Source organism: Protopterus annectens, chromosome 4.part1, assembly GCF_019279795.1.
Source record: "Protopterus annectens isolate FY-2018-M chromosome 4.part1, PAN1.0, whole genome shotgun sequence".
Lineage (NCBI taxonomy): Eukaryota > Metazoa > Chordata > Ceratodontiformes > Protopteridae > Protopterus > Protopterus annectens.
The window spans coordinates 662274541-662297388 of record NC_056734.1 but is presented as its reverse complement, the minus strand read 5'-3'; the positions used below and the strand labels follow the sequence as shown (position 1 = coordinate 662297388).

Sequence of the window (22848 nt, the reverse complement as noted above, 5' to 3'; positions counted from 1 at the left end):
TCTGTCTACAGAAAAGACCAATTTTGGACAATCTTTTTCCTTGGGTTGGTGTAATGATTAAGGTGGTTTCCTCACAGACACAATGTACAGGGTCTGATTATCGCGTTGTGAAACATGGGTAAGCTTATAATGTTTCACTGGGGCTGTGAACACTAATTACTTATATATGGGTTCTGCAACTTCAGGCACATCTTCATTAACTATAAATGGCAGCAACCTGAAGCAGTTCTTTCTTCGAGTACCAGTCCAGTATCACTAGACTTACTGCCTGTAACTTCTAACTTTTGTTAGCTACAAACTACTTAAATATTTTGGCTATTATGTCTTGTTACACTAAGAAAATTACCCTTCAGCTTTCGCTGACACTACACAATAAATAGTTCCTTTCCCTAGTCCAAGGGTCTGCAACCTGGGCTCTGGAGCCACATGTGGCTCTTCCACCCCACTGCAGTGGCTTCCTGTACCTTTGAAAAATAATGGCCACTCTGCAGTGCAATACACACAGAGTGAGCGATCGAGTGATGGATTTTAAATATTGCTCTTATAAACTTAGAAACATGCTAGAATAACATGATTTATTTTGCCATGCATTCCGCACACAGAGCGATTGAGCAATTCCTTGGCAGCATCAGCATCTCCTGAAAGGTTTCCATACCACTCCACCATACCTCTGAAATTCTTAACCAAAAGAAATCTGGACACAGCCACAAATAAAGGGGGAACAAAGGAAGAAAAATAGGGACAGATTTTAAATATTGCTCTTATAAACTTAGAAACTTGCTTGAATAACACTGTTTCTGTTAAGATGCATTTTCCACACACACACACACACACACACACACACACACACACACACAGTTACTTGTCAACTGTACAGATTTTCGCCTCATTTTTGGTCTGCTTCTCATAAAATTGTGGTTTTCTGGCAAATCATTGGCAAATTATTTAAATCTAAAGTAAAAAAAAATAGACATTTGCACTTCAGACTTCATACCCTTCAGAAAATTTATGCTAATGCAAAACCTGTTCTATCAAGTTTTGAATTTTGTAAGAGCAATATTTAAAAAAAGTGTTCCTATTTTTGGGCCTTTGTCTCCCCCATTATTTATGGCTTTGTCCAGATTTCTTACTCTAAGAGAATGAAAGGTATGACACAGACACACACAGACCCAGACCCACACACAGACAAACCAATCAAGCGATCCCAATAAAAATCTCATATATATATATATATATATATATATACATATATATATATATATATATATATATATATATGTGTGTGTGTGTGTATGTATATAGTCTAATAACTACATATTTATTTTTATTTTATTTTATTTTACATTTGTTGACCAGGCTAGTCTAGCTGGATATATGTCCATTTTCAGTAGAGGCCCGGGGAGAAAAGCTCCACACAAAACATAAATGAACAGACTTGTTGTTAACAAAGACATGCAATAAAAATAGAAATAAAAATCAACTTGTTAATAAAATCAACATACATTAAGGAACTCAAACAGTTAGAGATCATACATAAAGTTCAGTCAGTTTCAAAGCATTTTACCTAGTACATAAAGGATATGCAATAAGGCATCTGCCATAGAGATAACAGTTAAAACTCAGTGGGGTAGAGAAGTAGAAGGAGAATGTGAGATAAATAATAGGGAAGGGACAGGAGTCAGGAATTGAGAGAGGAAAAGAAGGAAGACAGTCAAGAGGAGGTGAGAGAGAATGGGAGAAGTAGGTGAGAGCATAGTAGGACAGCAAGGGAGAAGAAACAGGGAAGATGCTAAATATTAAGTAAACAGAAGGGTTAAAGATAGAGAGAGGGTGGGGAGAGGGAAGTTACCCTGGAGTACTACAAGAACAAAGCCAGTGGTTGTGGAAGTACAGTTTGATTTGTTGTTTGAAGAGAGGTAGGGATGAGATTAAAGTTAAGTCTTTAGGCAGCAAATTCCATACTCTGCCAACAGTGTTGGTGAAAAGAGAGTCACCAGCTACGTTATGGGCCTTTATGGGTTTGGTCATAAGTTTACAGGAGGAACGAAGAGAGGCGAGATTGTTATAAGGGAGTAAAAGTTGTGATAGTATAGGGGTGTTATTAGGTTGGTACAGTAGTTTGTGGGCAATTGTGAGTTGTGAGATAATAAGATAGTTTTGTAGTTCCAGCCAGCCTAAGTGTTTCAAATTGAGGCAGTGATGGGTTCTAAAAGGTTTACCAGTGGCGAGGCGGGCAATGTTATTGTAGCAGGTTGCTAGTTTGTTTAGGTTAGTTTTCTTGAGGTTGGTGAAGATAGGAGAGGCATAAAAGAGAGTAGATATAAGATGGGAGTGAGCAATAGTAGCTCTTGTAGAAGGGGTGAGAAATGGTTTAATGCGGTATAATGTTCCTATTTTTCTGTTAACTGATTTGATAGTATTGTTTATGTGTTGGTCAAAAGAGAGATTGTTATCAATGGTTATTCCTAGCAGTTTAGTTGTAGAGTCAGGAGAGATTACAGTGTTGTTGTTTGAGGAGATGGTGAAGTTTAGTGGAGGGGTACGAGTGGTGGGGGTAAAGAGGAGAAGTTTGTTTTTTTTAGCGTTGAGAAGTAGGTACCATCTAGTGAACCATGTTTCTACTGTGTTGAACATAGTTTGAGTTAGTAAGATGAGATCTGAAGAGGAGGATGCTGAACAAATGATGGTGGAGTCATCCGCGTATTGAATGCAGGTAGCTTGAGGAATTACACAGTGGAGATCATTAATGTAGAGGGAGAAGAGGAGAGGACCAAGAATGGAGCCCTGAGGGACTCCAATGGCAATGGGCAGTAAGGAGGAGATGTGGTTTTCCCAAAGAACGGCTTGTTGTCTGTTAATGAGGTATGATGTAAACCATTTGATGGCAAGGCAATCAAATGAGAGTGATTCAAGAATGCTAATTAAAGAAGAGTGGTTGACCATGTCAAAAGCTTTGGAAAGGTCAATGAATAGGGCAGAAGAAAGAAGATTATTGTTGCGATTGCTGTTAATGGTATCTACAAAGGAAAGGAGGGCAGTGGTGGTGCTATGGTGAGGTCTAAAGCCATGTTGACAGTTAGCTATAATATTGTGAAGAGAGAGGTACTGTAGAAGTTGCTGATGAATACATTTCTCCATAATTTTTGCCAAAGGAGAAAGAAGAGCAATAGGTCTAAAGTTGGAATAGTCAATAGAGTTACCGCCTTTGTGTAGTGGGATAATATGAGAGATTTTCCAGATATCAGGGATGGTTCCTTCTTGGATGGTCCTATTTATGAGTATAGTAATTGGGTAAGCAATTTATTTGGCTGCCTTTTGCAGAAAAAGGGAAGGTAGTTTGTCAGCAGAGGGGGTACAAGGTTTCAGTTTGAGAAAAAGTTTATAGATGAAAGAGGTAGAGATGGGTTGTAGACAGAAGTTGTAGGAAGAGTTTACTAGATTATTAGGAGGATAGAAGTTATTAGTGTTTAATTGTCTAGCGAGAGTTTGAATAGTTTCAGTAAAGAATGAATTAAAAGCATTTGCAGTTTGGAGAGGGGTGCCTGGGTCAGCATTTAGTGGGGAGGGAGTTTTAGCTGTTCCTGGTGAAAGGAGTCTATTGATTGAGGACCAAAATTGTTTGGGTTTATTTAAGTTGGTTTCTTGTAGTTCGTAGTAGAACTTTCTTTTGTCGGTGAGTATAGCTTTTTTGGTAAGATTTCTAAGTTGGCGAAAGTGAAGAAAGTCAGAGCTAATTCTATGAGATCTCCATTTGTTCCAAACCTTATTTTTAGAGAGGATTAGTTTTTTAGTTTCATTTGAGAGCCAAGGGGCTGTTGTAGATTTCATTCTAATAGTATGCTCAGGAGCATGTATATCCAAAATAGAAAGGAAAGTAGAATTAAAGAATGATACTGATTCATTAAGTGGAAGAGTTTTTAAGGGGTTCCAGTTGCAAGCTCTGAGTTCATTTTGAAATAGGTCGATTTTAAAGTGTTTAGTGGACCGTATTTTTCTTATATTAGGGAGGTGGAGATAGTCAGTCTTCTCCCTTGTAATGTAAGTTAAGCAATGATCACTGAGGTCATCAGGCATAGTCCCAACTTTGTAGGTGATGTTAACTTTGTTTATGAGAATCCAGTCTAAAATAGTCTGTTTCCTACTTGACATATTAAGCCTAGTTGTAGAGGTAATGGTTTGGGTAAAACCATTTAGGTTAATGTGAGAGGTGGGATTGTCAGTATTAATAGTATTCCAGTCGATATTTAAGTCGCCAAGAATTATAGTTTCTTGGGGGTAGTTAATGGAAACCCAACTGAGAAAGTCTTCTACAATTGGTATATTGTTTCCAGGAGGTATGTATATGCAGATGAGGTAGAGGGCTTTCTTAGCATTAAGTTGAAGTTTAGTGATGATGGCTTCCACCTTACTATCTTGGGTTGGACAGGCTGAAAGGGTAGAGATGTTAAGATGATTCTTAAACAGTATTGCTACTCCACCACCTTTCCGTTTAGTACGGTCAAGCCTAAGTATATTATAACCTTGTGGTATAATTTCAGTATCTTTAGTGGCTGGTTTTAGCCAGGTTTCAGAGAGACAGAGAATGTCAAAGCAGTGAGTATCTAGGAGGGTGTGTAGGTAGGGTACTTTGTTGTTTATGCTTCGTATGTTAAGATGTCCTATGAGGAGGGTGTTATTGGTGAAAGGTTTAGATGCTTGAGAAGAAGGATACACGGGGCCAGGGTTGGGGTGAATGTCACCATCTTGTAAGCTAGGATCATTAGGCTTAGATGCGAGTTTGATTCTGAGAAGGGTTAGAGGTCTTATTTTTTTATCTGAGGGTAGGGTATAGGTGAGGTGAGAGTACCTATGGTATTTGGGTAGGTAGTAACTAGGGGTGGAATTGACATTAGGGAAAGAAGTGAGAGAAGTGTAAAAGGAAGATGTATGTGTTTGTGAGTGTTTAGGCTGAAAATGGAGTGGGTACTCTATTCAAGGTAATGAGGTAGGTTGAGTAAAGAGTAGTTATGAGTAGAATTGAGAGTATAAGCAGTGTGGCTAGGTTGAGACTCATTTTTAAAAGTAAGCAAGTTAGAAGTGGTTATAGGGAGGAGGTAAAAGATTAGGGGTAGTCAGGAGGAAGTATGTGTATATAATGCAAAAGATAATATGCAGGTGAAACAGGAGGTAAGGCTATAGAAGGAACTATAAGGTAGAGGGGGGGTGAAATGAGTGGAGAGGTATAGAAAGAGTGGTGATAGAGGTAGAGGAGAGATGGTAAGAATAGGATAGGAGGGCTAGTGTGTAAAAGAGGAGAGTGGGAGGAGGATGTGGGGTGTGTGGAGGGGAGGGGATTTGTTTGGCGGGAAAGATGAGGATAGGATGACAGGGTAAGGGGTGGGACTAGAGAAGAATAAGAGTAGGACCCCTGGGGGTGGGTGGGAATTGGGGGTAGGTAAGGGAGCGGAGTGAGCCAGCAGAGCGAATGGAGCGGGTTGCACAGAGTAGACCAAGGAGGAAGGAAAAAGTATCAGAGAAAGCCAGGTAAGTCAAACTTAATATGCTGTGTTATCGTCATTTTACGGGTCAAATATGTTTTGTGGCTCTAAATGAATTTTATTTGGTAGGAGAAAGGCCAATATGGCTCTTTTGGTAGTGAAGGCTGCAGACCTCTGTCCTAATCAATGAGAAATGGGCCACAAGATGGCAGCAAATTTATTTTGTGATCATCCATTTAATTAAATTTAGGCTCGCAGGGAAGTCACGAGTCCATCTCAGTACTCAGTAAATCCAAGCACAAAAGGTGTGACAAATTCTAACAAAGTAATAGGGACTTTCAATTTAAGCCAAATTGGTGAGCAGAAATACTGTACAATACGGTACAAAACAAGAAGCAAAAGAAACAGCATACTTTCATTGTATGTGGAATTTGACTGTCTAAATAAACAGGAAAAGGTACCCCTAAATTAGAAAAAGCCTGAGTTCTGTATTGAGCTGCTCTTTAATATACTGCACCTCTGGTAAGGATAACAGACATTAATTTGAATTTTAATGTTTATCCCAATTTGGTCTGCTGGAAGGAAGAAAAGCACTAACAAGTATCTAAACAGAATATGACCCCAGGAAATGTACTAGTTTAACATGAATATTGCTTCATTAGTGTTATTATATGCTCATCTGTAAAATGCATCAGGGGACAAACTTTATTAAATCATTTTTAGGGGCCATGACAGTAAGAATATCCATCAGTACTGAATGCCTATGCCAAGTACCTACTTACCTTGAAAACTCAATTTGACATATAAGACACTGAAACACTGCATGCATCACAGTCTATATATTGTGAGTGAGTAGTATGCCTTTAAAAGTGTGGGAATTTAGCTTCAAATTCTCACAGCTCTTCAGTCTGGCACTTAATTGTATTAACTAGCTAACTGCCAGGTGGTGTTTGTATAAAAGGCTCTTGCTGTAAGATGCAAACAAGAAATGAAGTTACTCAGTCAGAGGTTCAGCATGGCATAAAGTTTGCTCAAAGGTCAAAGATTTGTGCAGTTTGACAGCCTGCCCACCCATCCATCCACAACCCCTTTTTTCCATTTTTGCTCATGGGGTCAGGGTGTCACCAACGCTGACAATCTAGAGCCAAGGTTTACACTACCGGGTGGATAGGCCTGCCGCAGTAGTTCTTCCATGCCACATAACACACTCGCACACAAACATACACCTATGGCCAATTTAGAGTGTCCAATCCACCTACTGCATGTCTTTGGAATGTGGGAGGAAACTAGAGCACCTGGAAGAAACAGTAAGACATACAGACTCCGCACATAAGGCACCCCAGACGAGAATCAAACCAGGGAACCTCTTGCTGTGACAGCTCAATTAAGGCTTTACTGTGGATGTGGCTTGAGACCAACTCAGGTGAATATTTCTGCTGGCTGCTAAAGCTTAAAGCAAGGGTGGCAGAGTCTGCAGCTATGAGTAGAAGAACTGCCTGTGGGTAGAGAGGCTGGCTTAGTTCTGCTGACATGGACTGTAAAGTACTGTATAATGGTACCTTTCACAGAAAGCTAAATGGCTTTTTTTAATTTTTATTTATTTTACATTTGGTGACCGTGACAGTCCAACTGGATACATGTCCATTTTCAGCAGACGCCCGGGGAGATAAGCTCCAACATACATACAGAAAATTATTTATACATGACAAGTACAGTTTACAAATTCATATTAATATTACAATACATTGAAAAGATAGGCAGACATATAATCTCACTAGATATTACATAGACAGTTGATAGACTAACAGTAACTACATTTTCTTCTCAAAATGTTTTAAATAAACTCATACTTTCACTGAGCTTGTGACTTTGTTTTTCAAGGCTTACAACATACACTGGGTATGAGACAAATGTACTGAATAGAAGTATAATGAAAGTCATAATACTGACTGCAAAATCCGAAAAAGCCAAAATGTTGAAACTCTGAATAAAACTTATGGATAATAATTAATGGATTGAAAGAGTTGAAGGAATTTATTTAGGAGAGGAAAGGGGTAAGAGCTAAGTGACATAAGCTGATTTTCCCCAGAAATCAAGGTGGTTTAGGATTACTGGATTTGAAAGAATAATTTAGAGCTACGAAGTTAAAGCTCATGCACATAACACAAGCAGAAGGTTATAAAGCAAAGTGGAAAAGAATGACGATGAAAGGGGGTTGAGAAATAAGTAGAGTGAGGGGGATTTTGGATGCAGGTTCTTAAGAAGAGTAACAGTAACAACAACCACACAGAATATATTCATAATGTGACAAAATGTAATCTAAGAACTAAGCCAGCACAGGGATGGGGAAGTGAGGTTTTGCCACTAGGGATGATGGCAAATAGGGATACAGAAAATGGGCAAAAGGGGCTGGAATTTACTAAAGGAAATCAGCAAAAGAACCAAGACACTGGGAGCAAATAACCAAAGAGGGAAAGATGGAATAAGGCCTAGCAGAGGTTTGGACTGCAGTTTAGAGATTACCTTTTCTATCAGACCTTGATATTGGAGTACAGGCAAACAGAAAGGGATAAGGGAATGTTAAGTGACACCCATCCTTCCTGCTGCTCCATCAGTTGTCAAGATGCTAACTGAACCTGATTTGCCTGGGTCAAAGTCAGGGCTTTATCCCTCTATGCTACCACAGGCAGCAACAATAAAAGCTGTTTCTTGATTGTGTTGTGCTGATCGCAATTATAACCTATTTGTTTACATTTGCAATCACTTTAGTTAGATTACCACTGATGAAGTAAGTTGTTTTTACTTTATAACAATCTCACTGGGATTATTCATGATATATATATATATATATATATATATATATATATATAGAGAGAGAGAGAGAGAGAAAGAGAGATGCATATATGTGACATGTATAAAGTTAAACATAACCCACACATTATTGTCAATAAAAATACCCAAGATACATTGCTGAAACTGCATTCATTGCAAATGCAGACATTACATTCAACTACTACCAAAATATAATGACCAAAAAATAACCAAAAACAATGTTTTTATGCCTCTCCACAAACCTGTATAACTTCACAGTCACACAGTAACAAACAAGTGTACACCACACATACACACCAGTAAATTGCCAGTATGCTAACAGAAAATGCACCAGCAATGACCTCCAAAATACAGAAAAAAAAAAATCACAAATCGGTCAGCACAAACCAAATCTAAGACTGCAAAGCAAACAAACAATAAATAACTACCAGTGTGCTAATAAAACTCAGGGAATGACATACAACTTATATGAACAAAAAAACTACAGAAAATTGAAAATGAAAGAAAAGTATAGCATTGCCAGAACTTTCTCTCTTGGCACACTGTCAATGACTTCTAACACTACAGTTGCATATTATCGATATACATACAATCAATATTAATATATATTGAGAAGTAATGCACTTGATAATACTTCACAGCAAACACTCATCAGATAACGACAGACCACAAGTTTACCTACAAGAATCCTGTGATGACTTCACTGAAATACTGAAATATTGGGTGCTACAATATCAAACTTATGGACCCCCCCCCCCTGCAGAAGTCATGTCAGCACTTGTTCCTGGGTTCACAGTGATAGGAAAGTTTGCTATTCAGCATTTTCAGTCCTTCTGGGCTGTTAGTCTCAAGACAACCACAACAAATCATGGTTAGTAACACAGCTGGTAGAAATCTTTACTAGTTCTGAACAAGTACGTTGTAAATGTCTCTGAAAAAGTCAGCTGTCCTTTTCTACTTCAGGTCATCTAGAAGCTCGATTTCCCAAAGTATCATGTGAAGATGCTTGGACTTTGTATGAAGGGGATGGAGGGCAGCTCAGAGTGTTTGGAGAAACTGTTGTTCCCATTCACATTGTTGAAAAGAACAAGACTGGGCTACACCCACACTCAGATTCTCTTTGCAATCTATCTTGAATCCTGGATTCTGGTCTATAGTATATTTAGAAGGATTGAGAAGAGCAGAACAAAGCGGTCTTATTTATGGGCAGCTTCTTGGTCTACGCGAAGGATGCTGACAGGTACACATCAGGTATTCTTAAGCATGATGGAGTATGGAAGTTTTTCTGGTTATAAACTAAATAAAGAAAATGCAGATTCTGCAAGCTAATTATGCACTGATGGTAAGACTGGTACTGCCTCTGTCAGCAGATTGAGTGAGGTGAAGTATTACATATTTGAGAGCTGAGATGACAGCCACTCTCCACCAGACCTTTAACTACTCCTTTAGGAAGGCAAAATCAAAATACAAGATGTTACTAGTGCGATGCTACTGCTTGAACTTATCTTTAAAGCTCTTGGTTATAAAGCTATTTCTTCTTTGTTTTATTTGTTCTAGACAGTTCTATACCCAGTACCAATGATGAGAGGTTTAATCCGGCTGAGAGGTGAGTGACAGCCATGAAACAGAAGCTTTAGGCTGGCAAGACTGGGAGTAAGGTGGTTATTTCAAATCCAAAACAGTAACACCTAGATGCTTAGTACAGAGGTGTTGTATTGGGAAAAGCTAATCTATGGGGCTATCTGGAAGATGCTGTAGGTAGTGTGTGGGCCTCCACCAGATATAGGGCTAGTTGACATGGTTTGTTATAAGACATAAAAATAAAGAGATGCGTCTGAACCGATACCAGAGATCCCCAAAGACAGACAGCACTGAAAGGACACTCAGCTTTTCAGATCTGCTACTGACAAGTCAAATAAAGAATACTGATATGGTTAGCTACAAAAAAATAATCAGCTCAAAAAAGCATCAATACCACCAAAATAACAAAAAACTGAAAAGAACTAAAATCAGGGGACAAAGAACTAAAAGACTAAGCAGCCAACAGTCATCATTATACCCTCCAAATCCTTGAAAATATCTTCTATGACCAGACCCAAACAAAGAAATGATGAAAACAATAAGCACAGACCAGAGGGAGAAGATCAACATGAGACAGTACAGTTGCACAAGTCCTTCTTACCTGTAACATTACATGTTTATACAACACACTGCCTTACTGGCATTCGGGTAGCAGCACCCTGCTACTAAAGCTTAAGTGCCCCTCACACTGTCTGCCTGTGGGTGGGATGTTCCAATCACCTGGTAGCACAGGGACTGCCTTACTGACCCACAGACAGGACCCTTTTAGTTTTGTAGGGTACAGCAGAAGAGGAGCTGGAAACACAACCTTTGTGAATATGTATTATTCCAATACCAAAAACACAGACAGACAGACACACACATATATATATATATATATATATATATATATATATATACACACACACACACGCACACACACAACAACAATAAAGCCTATGGAACAGAGCTCACCAGCAAACCTAAAACCAAACTTTGTACAACCAAAAAGTGGATGGTGGGAGGTTGCTGTCAAGTAAGGCAGTATGTTCTATGATCATCTACTGTCGTAATTAGGACTTATGAAACTGTACTATGTTCAAGAAATACACTGCCTTACTTCATTTGGATAGACTCCCAAAGCTTATCCAACTTGGGAAGAAGGATAAGGGTCCAGATGTACCTGGAGAATGGTCCTAACTAAGCCTGCTCTTGATCTAGAAAAGGCATCCAGCTTGTGGTTCTAAATAAAGGTATGGAGAGAGGACCAAGTTACTGTCTCTACTACAGTCAACTTCTTTCCAATACATCACTGAAGAGGAAAAGGCCCTGATGGAATGCATTTTTACTTGTTCGCTTTGCCATGGTGGGTGTAGCAAAAAACAATACCATAAGGACACCCAACGTGCAATAGTTAGTTTAGAGACAGGTTAACCTTGCTTTGCTCCTCTGTAGGATATAAAAAAAAGCCTTTTGGCCTTCCTGAAGGGTTTCGTTCTGTCAAAGCAGTACCTGAAGAGCCAGTGCACATCCAAGTTACGAAGTATCCTCTCTCCCTTATTCTTAGGTTCTGGGAAGAACAAAGGGAAGTTGATAGACTGACAGAGTGAATTCTCAGACCAGTGTCAGCATGAAAGACAGGTTAGTGCGTAACATAACCCTATCAATGTGGAAAATAAGGTAAGGTTGTCCCACCATGATAGCTTGTAGCTCAGAGACTTGCCTTGAAGATGTCAAAACAATAAATAAAACATTTTTTTATTTTAACAGCTTCAGATCAGGTTTAACCGCAGGTTCAGAGGGTTGTAAGATCAATTTTTCCAGGACAAAGTTGAGATCCCACAAAAGAGGAATTTGTTTGTGAGGGATCTCATATGCAAAACTCCTTTCATGAACTGTTTTACCAAAAGAGAAGAAGACAGATTCACTGGCAGACAAGCAGACATGGTTGCTAAATGCATTTTAATGGATGCATACAATAAGCCTTCCTGAAGTAGCTCTCACAAATATTTAAAGACCAGAAAAATGTTATCCTCAATGGACCCTCTGTTCCAGTTTAGGCACAACTTAGAAAATCTCATCCATCTGTAAACATAAGACTTTCTAGTAGGTGGTTTTCTAGCATCCTGTTAACACCTGCTGCACATTCTCATGAAACAAATACTTAAACAGAGTCATGACTGAATCATCCAGTCTCTCAGCTATAGCTGCTCCAAACTGGGGTGCACCAGCCGCTGCTGAGACAAGGTGTGCAAATCCAGAGTGTGAGGAAGTATGTGGTAATTACTCCTGGCCAGTACCATTAGAAGGGAGAACCAAGACTGCCTGGGCCAATAGGGGGTCACCACAACTATCTTTGACATTTCTTTCATGAGGTACTTCTGAAGATTCAGAATCAGTGGAAAGGTTGGAAAGGCATACAAAAGCACATCCGTCCACGCATGTCCAAAACCACAAGACGACATAGAATCCATAGGTGGTGAAGGACTTTCAAGTGGTGGATCACCATCAATATTTCTTTAATAACCGATACATCCTTGGACCTCCAAGTGGCTTGCACTTGCACTCCCATTGACACTGCTCCTCCAGGAAAAGTCAGATGAATTTGCCTGGACAGATTGTGCCGGAACAGGTGAGAAGGGAAGTTCTGGACTGATAGGCAGCACTGGCAACTGGAATTCCAGGGAATGTAGGTCCTAGGTCCAACAATTTCATACACATCACTGAATTTTTCTCATGTGGAGATGGTCCAGTGGTATCATGAGAATCACAGATGCCATTATTCATAGAATTTTTAGGAAATTTCTTGCTGAGGTGACATTCCTCCTAGAGAATTCTTGAAACACTGTCTGGCAGTATAGGACTTTGTCTTTTAGAAGAAAGGCCATTCTTTTGTCGGTATTGATTAAGCACCCCAGAAAGGGTGTCAGGCATGACTTTTGAAGGTTCAGCTTGAATCCTGGCTGTAAAAGTAAGGTCGAGTCCTGCTCAAACAATTCTAAATAACTAGAAGCAGACTCTGCACAGATCAGCAAGTCATCCAAGTAAGGAAAAATCTGAATGACAAGAGTCCAACAGTAAACCACTACTGGAGCAAGGCAATTGGTAAACATTCAAAGTGCAGTAGATTGCCCAAAGGGCAATTCAGAAAACTGATGCAAACCAGACAATAAATCTCAGATATCTCATGAAGCGTTGAGCAATGGGGATATGATAACATACATCCTTCAGGTCCAGGGTCACAGTGAAGTAGTGGTCCAGCAGAAGAGGAAGAACTACCTGCATGGTGAACATTTTGAACTTGGGGACCTTGACAAAAGTATTCTGAAAAGACAGTTCTAACACCGGTCTCCACAACCACTCTTTTTTGGGCACCAGGAAAATGCTGTGTTAGAAATCTTTCATTCTCTCTGAAGGAGGAAATGGCTCTATGACCGCTTGAGTCCAGCATTTATTGGAGTATTTGAGGGAATAACAATGTCTGGTCCAGCAGTTGAGGAGAAGCCTCCCTAAATGGAGGTGAATGTTCCTTCCACTGCCACTTGTAACCTCTGCTAATGATGCTGAGCATCAATTTGTCAGAAAACACTGATGGCCAGGCTGCCTTGTTGACAGCTAACTTTTTAGGCGGGGCACTAGGAGGGAACCTGAGAGTGATGGCAGGTTAGCCTTCATAGCCATAAGCTTGCAGGAGGGATTATTATTTTTGGGAAAAGACCGTACAGTTGTGTACACTTACCATAAATGTAGATGTTAGAGTGTATTCACTGTTGCAGTCATCACATTTGGGTTATCTGCCTGCAGGTAGCCCTCAGCCGGCCTGAATACCAGAGTCTTCTGATTTCTGCATCGGATGCTGTCGCTTCTTCCATGACGTCAGGTCGTCAAGGGTATAAAACATGCAGCCAATGCCATTACATCAGTTTTTCTTGCCCCAAATGTCAGGTGCCCCCACAATAGGAAGCAATTATATGGTATGGTAAACCCCCCATCAAAAAGCAAATACACAAGAAAAAATAAATATACCACCAAGAAGGTAGAGTCAAGAGAAGTCAGGGGGCTGGAGGGAGGGTAACCAGGACTGCACAGTTAATACACTCGAACATCTACATTTATGGTAAGTGTACACAACTGTACTATGCTCTTCGTGTTTCACTGTTGCAGTCATCACATTTGGGTTGATTCCCAAAGCTAAGGAAGGGAAGAGGCAGTTAAAGAGCATTAGGGCCAGCTATTAAGCCCTGCAAGACTGCAGTGGCAAATCCAGCTCTGGATTTAGAAAAGATAGGCATGTGGTAATGCTTGGTGAACGTATGTACAGAGCTCCATGTAACAGCTTCTAGGATGTCCCCCTGGTAGGGACTCCTCTGAGAAATGCCACAGAGGTAGATGCAGCCCTGGTGGAGTGTGATCTTATCCCCTGTGGGATAGGTTTTCCATGGTGCTTGTAGAAGAAATGAATGCAATGGGCTATCCATTTGGAAATGGTTTGCTTTGAAATGGCCTTCCCCTCTACCCCTGCAGCAAAGACAACTAGCAGTTGTTCGGATTTTCTGAGAGGCTTATTCCTATCCAAATAGAATCTAAGTTGTCTGTGCACAATCAGAGAGTGCAGTATTCGTTCCCCTTTGTTTTGTGGATTAGGGAAAAAAGTAGGCAAATGAATGGACTGATTTAGGGCCACAGTAGACACCACCTTGAGCATAAAGAAAGGATTAGCCCTGAGGGAAACCCTGTCCATATGGAAGATAATGAAGGTTTCCACTGCCATGAGGGCCTGTAATTCAGACACTCTTCTTGCTGAAGTGATGGCTAGAAGAAAGGCTGTTTTCCAAGAAAGGAATTTCAACTCTGCTGTTGCAGCTGGCTCAAAGGGTGAGAAGAGTTAGCTTATCCAATACAAAGTTAAGGTCCCAGGCTGGAGTGGGAGCTCTCTTGGGGGGGGGGTCTTAAATTTTTGGTCCCTCTAAGGAATTGTTTAGCAAGGGGTGACAGAAGAGGGGTGGGCTCAGTATTATAATGTGCTGAAATGGCAGAGGCATGAATTTTAATTGACGAGAGGAATAGGCCCTTGTGGAGCATTTCTGTTAAGTACTCTAGAATATGAGGTAAGCTGGGCACCGTTGTGCCCATTCCCTGAACCTGGCTCCAGGAACAGTGTCTTTTCCACTTTTCAGCACAGGATATCACTAGGCCTCCTTGCCTCCAGAATGACATCCAGCACCTGCTTATTGAGGGATGCTAGAGGACAGCTCAAGGAATTAGCCAGACTGCAAGGTTCAGGGTTTGAAGCTGAGGGTGCAGAATCTGGTCCGCCTGCTGGGACAGAAGGAAGGGGTCTGAGGCAGGTGCCATTGTTGTAGCAGTGTCATACTGCGCAAGAGGGGGTACCAGTGCTGGCGTGGCCAGTCTGGTGCAATCAGTATTGTCCTTGGCTTGTCCTGTTTGATCTTTAGTAGAACCTTCGAGTGGAGAGGTAGAGGGGGAAAGGCATAAACCAAGAGGCTTTCCCAGGTAAAGGACAGGGCATCCACTTTCCAAGCTTGACTGTGGGGAGTTCTTGTGCAGAATTTGTTCAATTGGTAGTTCTGAGGGGAGGCAAACAGGTCTAACTCTGGAGTCCCCCATTTGTTCAAGAGGTTGACTATTTTGGGTTCTAGTTTCCATTTATGTGGGTCCATGCGATTTCTGCTTAAGTCGTCTGCCAGTGAATTTAGTTTGCCTGGCAGGAATTGTGCATGTAGGTGTACTTGGTAGCTCAAGGCTGTGTTCCACAGAGCCATGGCTAGTCTGCAGAGAGGGTACGAGTGGGTTCCCCCCTGCTTGTTTATGTACCACATAACTGTGGTGTTGTCTGTCTTTACCAATAGTTGTCCTGGAAGATTACAGTCTTTGAAGGCTGTCAGAGCATTCTGTACACCTAACATTTCTTTTTGATTGATATGCAGGTGCATCTGTCTCGGGTTCCATTTGCCCTGAATGCACTGCCCTGCCATGTGAGCCCCCCATGCATAGTCTGATGCGTCTGTTAGAGTTTGGGTGGCAGGGGGTCGAGTGAAAGGGAGTCCTTTGTTGTGGTGGCAGGCCTCTGCCCACCAAAGGAACTCGGTCTTCATACAAGGAATGATAGAAATTATTGTTTCCAGGTCCTGAGAATGTTGACACCATAGGCTTTTAGATACCATTGGAGTTTCTTCATATGCAGTCTTGCATATGGAATTAGTAGAATGCAATAGGCCATGAACCCCAGAGCTTGCCGTATTTTCCTTACAGATAGCTGGGGTTTTGTGGCCAATAGTTTGAAGTAGGTTGCCAAATAAACTTGTTTCTCCGGAGTGAGGAATGCCATCTGGGAAGTTGTGTTCAAGCTTGCTCCCAATCTGTTGGCAGGGTACTAGGTGAGATTTCTTTTCGTTTATGGTGTACCCCAGTGAGGTTAGAAGTTTCTTTATGGATGTCAGCTGTTTTAATAGCAAGTCCAGACTTTCTGCCTGAATCAAGCAATTGTCCAAGTATGGGTAAATTTTAAAATTTCTCTGCCTGTAAAATGCAATGGCTGGAGCTAGACACTTTGTAAACACCCTGGGCGCAGTAGATAAGCCAAAGAGAAGTGCAGAGAACTGAAAGTGCATGGAGCCCACCCTGAAATGCAGGTATTGTCTGCAGGATTCTCTTATTGGGATGTGCAGGTAAGCTTCCTTTAAGTCTAGGGTTGCCAGCCAGACATCCTTGGCTAGCATAGGAAAAAGCTGTTGAAGAGTTAGCATTTTGAATTTTGGAACCACCAGAAAGGTGTTGAGAATAGAGAGGTCCAGGATAGGATGCCAGGAGTTGTCTTTTCTGGGTACCAGAAAAAGTCTTGAATAAAAACCTTGTCCCCTTTGTTCTGCTGGGACATGTTGAATAGCCCTGATACTGAGAAGAGAGCGAACCTGCTGTTGGGCCTCCGCCCACTGATTTGGGGGTAGGTCTGGCCAACCATTTAGGGTTGGTAGTGTGTGGAAGTGGAATCTGTATCCTTGGGAAACTGTTTAAAACCCATTTGTTCTGGGTAATGAGTTCCCAGTTTTTTGCATGTAGTGCGAGCTTTCCTCCCAAGGGAGCAGGTAGTTGAGCAGGGCTTGGAAGGGTTAAGGTTAAGTCATTGTGCCATTTTTCCATAGGGGGGTGGCTGACTACTCCCACCTTTGGAAGTGGGAGCCCCCCACTGCTTAGATCTGTGCGCGGCATGAGACTGTAGCCTAGGTGGTCCGCCGTTTCTGGATTTGGACTGAGAAGGCCTAGAAGGGACTGGAAAGGATCAGTTCTTTGAAGGCCAATGCCTAATGAATCTGGGAGGCTGTACTTGTAGGAAATCTTTACCAGTTTGCATAGAATTAGCTTTTTCCTCCATCCTTTTGAGGACTTCTATTATGTTGCCAAAAAGGCGGTCTTGGTTTAAGGGAGCATCCAGTAATTTAGCTTTAACATGATCTGGCAAGTTTTGTTCCTTAAGCCAAGCATGCCTTCTAAGTACAGACCCAGTGACAGCAGCCCTGCAAGATGCTTCTAAAGTGTCAAAACCACATTGTAAAGTATGTTTACCAACTTGTTCTGCAGAATGCATTAAATCTTGCAATTCTTTATGTTCAGCACAGTCAGGAATCAACATCATTTTCTGTTTAAGTAGTCCCATAATATGCTGCTGATACTTTAACATATAAAACTGGCAATTTAAAGCCATAATGGCCAAAGTAGCAGAAGTGTATACCTTCTTACCCCATCTGTCTAAGGCTCTAGAATCTCTATTTGAAGGGGTAGGATTTTTGGCAGCAGTAGCCTTAATGCCTTTTGGTCCTTGGGAAATGGTCTCTGGATCCGTAGAAGGATTCTTGAAGAGGAACTTGTGAGAGTCAGGTACTCTGCAGTACCTGTCAGGTTTTCTGGGAGCTGGAGGTAAAGTGTCTGGGGTAAGGCTAGATTCCAAGAAAGCATCATCCACAATGTCCAGAACAGGAGGGATAGCTAAAGACCTGAGTTGAGGCAGGAGTAAGAATTCCCAAAGTCCCTTTTTGGACTCAGTAATCCTGGCTTTCCCAGCAGAAATGCTCCCTAAGAGTATGCAAGGTTTCACCGAAAGAAAACTCTTCTGGAGGGGAAGCAGAGGGAATGGAATCCTCTGCATCAGAATGCTCATAAGTAGATAAGGGCAAATCCTGGTAATCAGAAGGAGCAGAAATATCAGATTCCTGATTAGAAGAATCAGAAAGAAAATCAGTTCTAGGTCTCTTAGAGGAGGAAGGCTGGCTTCCCCTAATTAAGGTAATAAGGTCTTCAGCCATTCTAAGCATTTGTTTTTGAGACATATGGGCCTGAGCCTGCGGTTTGGTAGTCTGTTTTCTAGGCGTGGTACGAGTTTTTGGCTTGAGGAATTCGGAACTTCTGGATGGCATCGGTTTAATATGAATGTCTGTAGACCTGAATACAACCTCAGAAGCCGGTGCCTGCACAGCGGCTCCGGACCCATCCAAGGTACAGACATCCGCAGGTTCCATAGTCGAAGAAGCATCTCGTGGCATACTGGACTCCGAATGGGTCTCAGTAGAGGCCTGCGAATCTGAAGTAGCGGGTATCAGGGGCTGCAAAAGCACCTCTGGTGACTAGCTTAACAGAAGTGTCATTGGCAGTTTTGGACCTATGCGGTCCGTCTCTGTCATTATCCTTATGTTTTTTCGAAAGATCAGAAGTCAGATGGCTTACTGAAGCCATTTCTGAGTACGTAGATAGAGTACGAAAGTAATTGGCTGCAAAAATAGCCCAATGACTAATAAATTCGGGCATTGAACAAGGCACAAAACCGACAGCGAGGGACTTCGTGGTCTGGGCCTAAACAGGGGGTGCAGTAAGAATGAAAATCTCTATGAGGTATTTGCTTTCCACATGTAAGACAATTGTTAACTTTTACTGACATCGGTTAGAGCAAGAAAAAGGATACCCCAACGGGGTACTTATTGTTTTGAAGGCTTCGGGTCTGAAACTCGAAAACGAAAATTTCAGGAGATGGCTGACTGGCACTTGCGAACTGCTTCTGCTTCGGGCACCGCATGGCAAGAAAGACTGATGTAATGGCGTCGGCTGCATGTTTTACACCCCTGATGACCTGATGTCATGGAAGAAGAGACAGCATCGATACAAAAATCCGAAGACTCTGGTATTCAGGCCGGCTGAGGGCTACCTGCAGGCAGATAACCCAAATGTGATGACTTCTCTTGTTACGCTTGACAGAGTTCTCATCCTGCCATTTTGTTTTGGTGCCTTACTTTTTCGTTTGGCTAGGACTTGTTTGGTGGGCTGCCAGAAATCATCCTGCTTACAGCGGGAGAAGAAACTTGGAATATGGAGTATTTTAGACACCCCTTGCATCAGTTTACCCTTGTCATCACAGTGTTTTATGATCTGATTAGCTGCTGTACCAAGCACACAATCAGAATCAAGCATAGCATTCATAATCTCATCAGAAAAGTTCTGGCTGTGGAACCAAACATACCTCCTTATCATACCCACCGTTGATGCATTTCTAGATACAGTATCGGTGAGTATGATAAGGAGGTATGTTTAAAGCATGTTTAGATGCTTGAGAAGCATTGGAAACCATCTCTCACACAGTATTTCTGCTCAGCAGGTAACAATGCAGCAAGCTCATCTAGACTATACATACACCTCAATGCAAACTTCCACATAAAACACTGGTACTTAAACAGTTTGAAAGCCATCATGCTGGACTGCATCAGCTTGTTTCTTTGAGATTCTAGCCATTTCCTAGTTTAGCTTATGAGACAGGGTTTGATGAAGACATGGTCTTTTTATTGCGAAAGGTCAAGGTACACAGAAGCAGAGTCTGCAAACAAGGGGACTTGGAGACCAAGTATGGCTGAGCACACCCTGAATTTCTTGTACACTTTTTTAGACACAGGCTCATTCAGCAGAGGAGAATTGCAAGCTTTCTTAAAAGCATCCTTAAAGCTTGAATAGATCCTCCAAAAGACCATATACCCTGCTGATTTTGGGAGCTGGTGATTGCTCCCAAATGAATACATCCCCTACATCTAGCCAACATATGAGAAAAAGAAAACACCTCTGTTTAGGTTTCTGAACCTGTTAGTCCATAAAGGAAACTCACTAGTTGGACTTGACAGTTCCAAAACCTTGGATTCCAGATCCCCTTTGAAATCAGGATTCTGGGTAGGCTGAACATGGATGGGAGAGCCAGCGTTATTCATAACACATCAACACTGGCAACCGATTTTGTACCCCTGACTTCCCCTGTACCCAAAGCATTATTAGCTAGGCTTAAAATGACCCTTCAAGGCAGTTAACTAGGATTCACATAAAAATCTGAATCAGGCAATGGTCAGGCCTGGAAGACATGTCTGACCTTCCATTAACCGCACAGATGTGGTACTTTCACCACAGCAGGGGACCCGGAGGTAAGAGAGGGTGAGTGGTCTGACAGCCTGCCCAAGGCTACTGTAGACTCACAAGCCATAGACTGAGGCATATTTATTGATTTACTTTTATGTTTTTTAGGTGCACAAGGGGTAGATGGTGCTGTATGGGGGGACTGTTCGAGTCCATCAAGTCAGGGTACAAAAAATAGCCACAGCAATACCAAATAATGGCTGCTTAGCTAGCCAGCAAAAAATGAACACATTTATACCAATTAACAATCTAAAGCCTATTTCTGAATGAGTATATTCTGAATACTGCAATTAATAAAATTACAGTAGTTTCAGTAACACAGTTGAAAGCACAAAAATACATGCCCCAAAAATCCTCCAGTTTAAAAAAAAAAAAAAAAAGAAAATAAGCTAGGTTCAGTCCAAATGAAAAGATACAAAGTAAAACAGTATCAGACAAGAAATAAAGCATAAACTTAAGAAATTAAATGTCAGAAATGTTTAACATACAAAATTGCACCAAAATTGTGATTTAAATGAAAAAAACAAATGTTTAAAATTAAATGCTGTATTCCTGCTCAAGCACATCAAATAATCATAACTCCAAAGAAAAAACTGCAAAATCAGCAAAATTTCCAGTCAAAATTTCCAAAGAAAGCTTTTAATCTTAATCAACAGAAAAAAAGGAGTGATTAACTTGATTCTCTAGAAGCAAGAGGTAATAAGAGAAACTGTACTAAAGCAGTCTTAGTACAAAAAATCAGTTAAGCATTCACAAATAGCCATAAAACACATTTCAAGTGTTAAAAATCCATGGAAACCAACAATCACAGTTTGATCAACATTATAAATCTTACTGTGCTAACCCAAGCATATACAAAATTTTAATCACAAAAACACTCAAAAAAGCAGAATATACTATTCAGGCAATGATGGAAGAAGCAGAGGGTGGAAATAAAAAAAGGGCTTTTTATCTGAGCTCAGCCGCTGAAGAGATCAAGAGTAAGCAGCAGTGTTTCAAGAGATCCTCCTTATACTATAGCACGAGAAAACTGGAAGGATCCTATCTGTGGGTCTGTAAGGCAATCCCTGTATTGCCAGGTAATTGGTCCATCACACCCACAGACAGGCAGAGGAAGGGGATCTGAGCTTTGGTAACCTGCCAGGGCACTACTACCTGAATGCCAGTAAGGGAGTGTGTTTGTTCAGCAATATATGCTGCAACCAGCAGTAAAGACAGGAAACAAAAGAAACAACAGTGATTAACATTTTAATTCAATTGACAGTCATATCCAAAAACAGAAATAAAAGAACCAACAATTACTTTAACAAATGGGAAGCATTTTACCAGGCAGTGTTAGTTTCTAAAGTCCTGGCAAGACATTGATAATGGTAGAAAAAAAAACAGCTATTAGTGTGTCCCAGCTCATCATGACATTCTGCCAGCAAGGGATACTTTCATTAAGATACTGCCTTAAACGTCAAACCTTCACACCCAGGACTTCCAGAAGCAGCAGGGACTATGTAAGCCACGAATCTAATGTGTGCCATCCTCCCATGTGTAGAAGTTTAAACATAGCAACCATATTAAGTCTCCTTTTGTTAAGTTAAGATAAGAACAGGTAATGGTATTCTGTTCTTGCCGGTCGGGCAGTTGATAGCAAGAAGGAAAAAGGGGCTGCTTTACCTGTCAGAGGTAAGGACAATTTTTGGCCATAAGGCCATTTGGGCTCATTAATGGCAGAAGGCTGACACTACAGAAATAGGTGCAAAATATAAGAAGATGCAGAAGCAGCAGCTGCACGACTCCACATTCAATAAAACAAAGAAAGAGTGAAACTTGATACTAAAATAACAGCAAGTATGGAGAAACCAACATTAAAATTAGAGACACTGAATAGGCTTTATCCAGCCACTCTGATCATTTGCCTGAGGTGGATGCAAAGTTACAAGAAGAAACAGACTAGCAGTGCCTGAAACAAGGATGGACATGCTGGAAGCAGGGGTGGATGCCACAGAAGATAGGAAAATTTGCATTGACAGGGACTCGAGTGAGAATTTGAGGACTTGCCTATGCTAGTTGACAGAGAAGCTGGCTGAATGAACACAAAATGCCCAAGGTTGAAATAAAACTGAAGAGGACAACAAACTCAAATGCTATGGAACAACTTGTTACCACTCCCACAAGAGGGGAAAACATACTGGACCTGATCACCAACATGGGGACTCTATGCTCCAGACCAGAAGTGTATCCCTCACTGGTAAGATCAGACCATAAACTGATCTCACTGGATATTCACATCCCGACCCCACCCCCTGCCCAGAAAACACAGTGAAAAACTTCTCTAAAGCAAATTTCACACTCCTCAAAACCGAGGTGGAATCCTTCAAAGCCCCCGGGCCTGTGGAAAATACGGCCCAGACCGCAGAATCCTTTATAAATGCATTCTATGAACACCTTCAGGACTGCATGGATCATGCAATCCCAAATAAAACCAAGACCCAATCCTCCAAAGGCAGACGACCTGTCTGGTGGATCCCAG

At 41.2% G+C, this 22848-nt stretch overlaps 1 protein-coding gene across 1 annotated transcript in view; it reads right to left on the bottom strand.

The window, feature by feature from the left end:
• ERN1 (endoplasmic reticulum to nucleus signaling 1) overlaps positions 1-22848 on the bottom strand; it is a 1214209-nt gene that overhangs the window by 490306 nt on the left and 701055 nt on the right. The gene's annotated exons all lie outside the window — the stretch shown is intronic.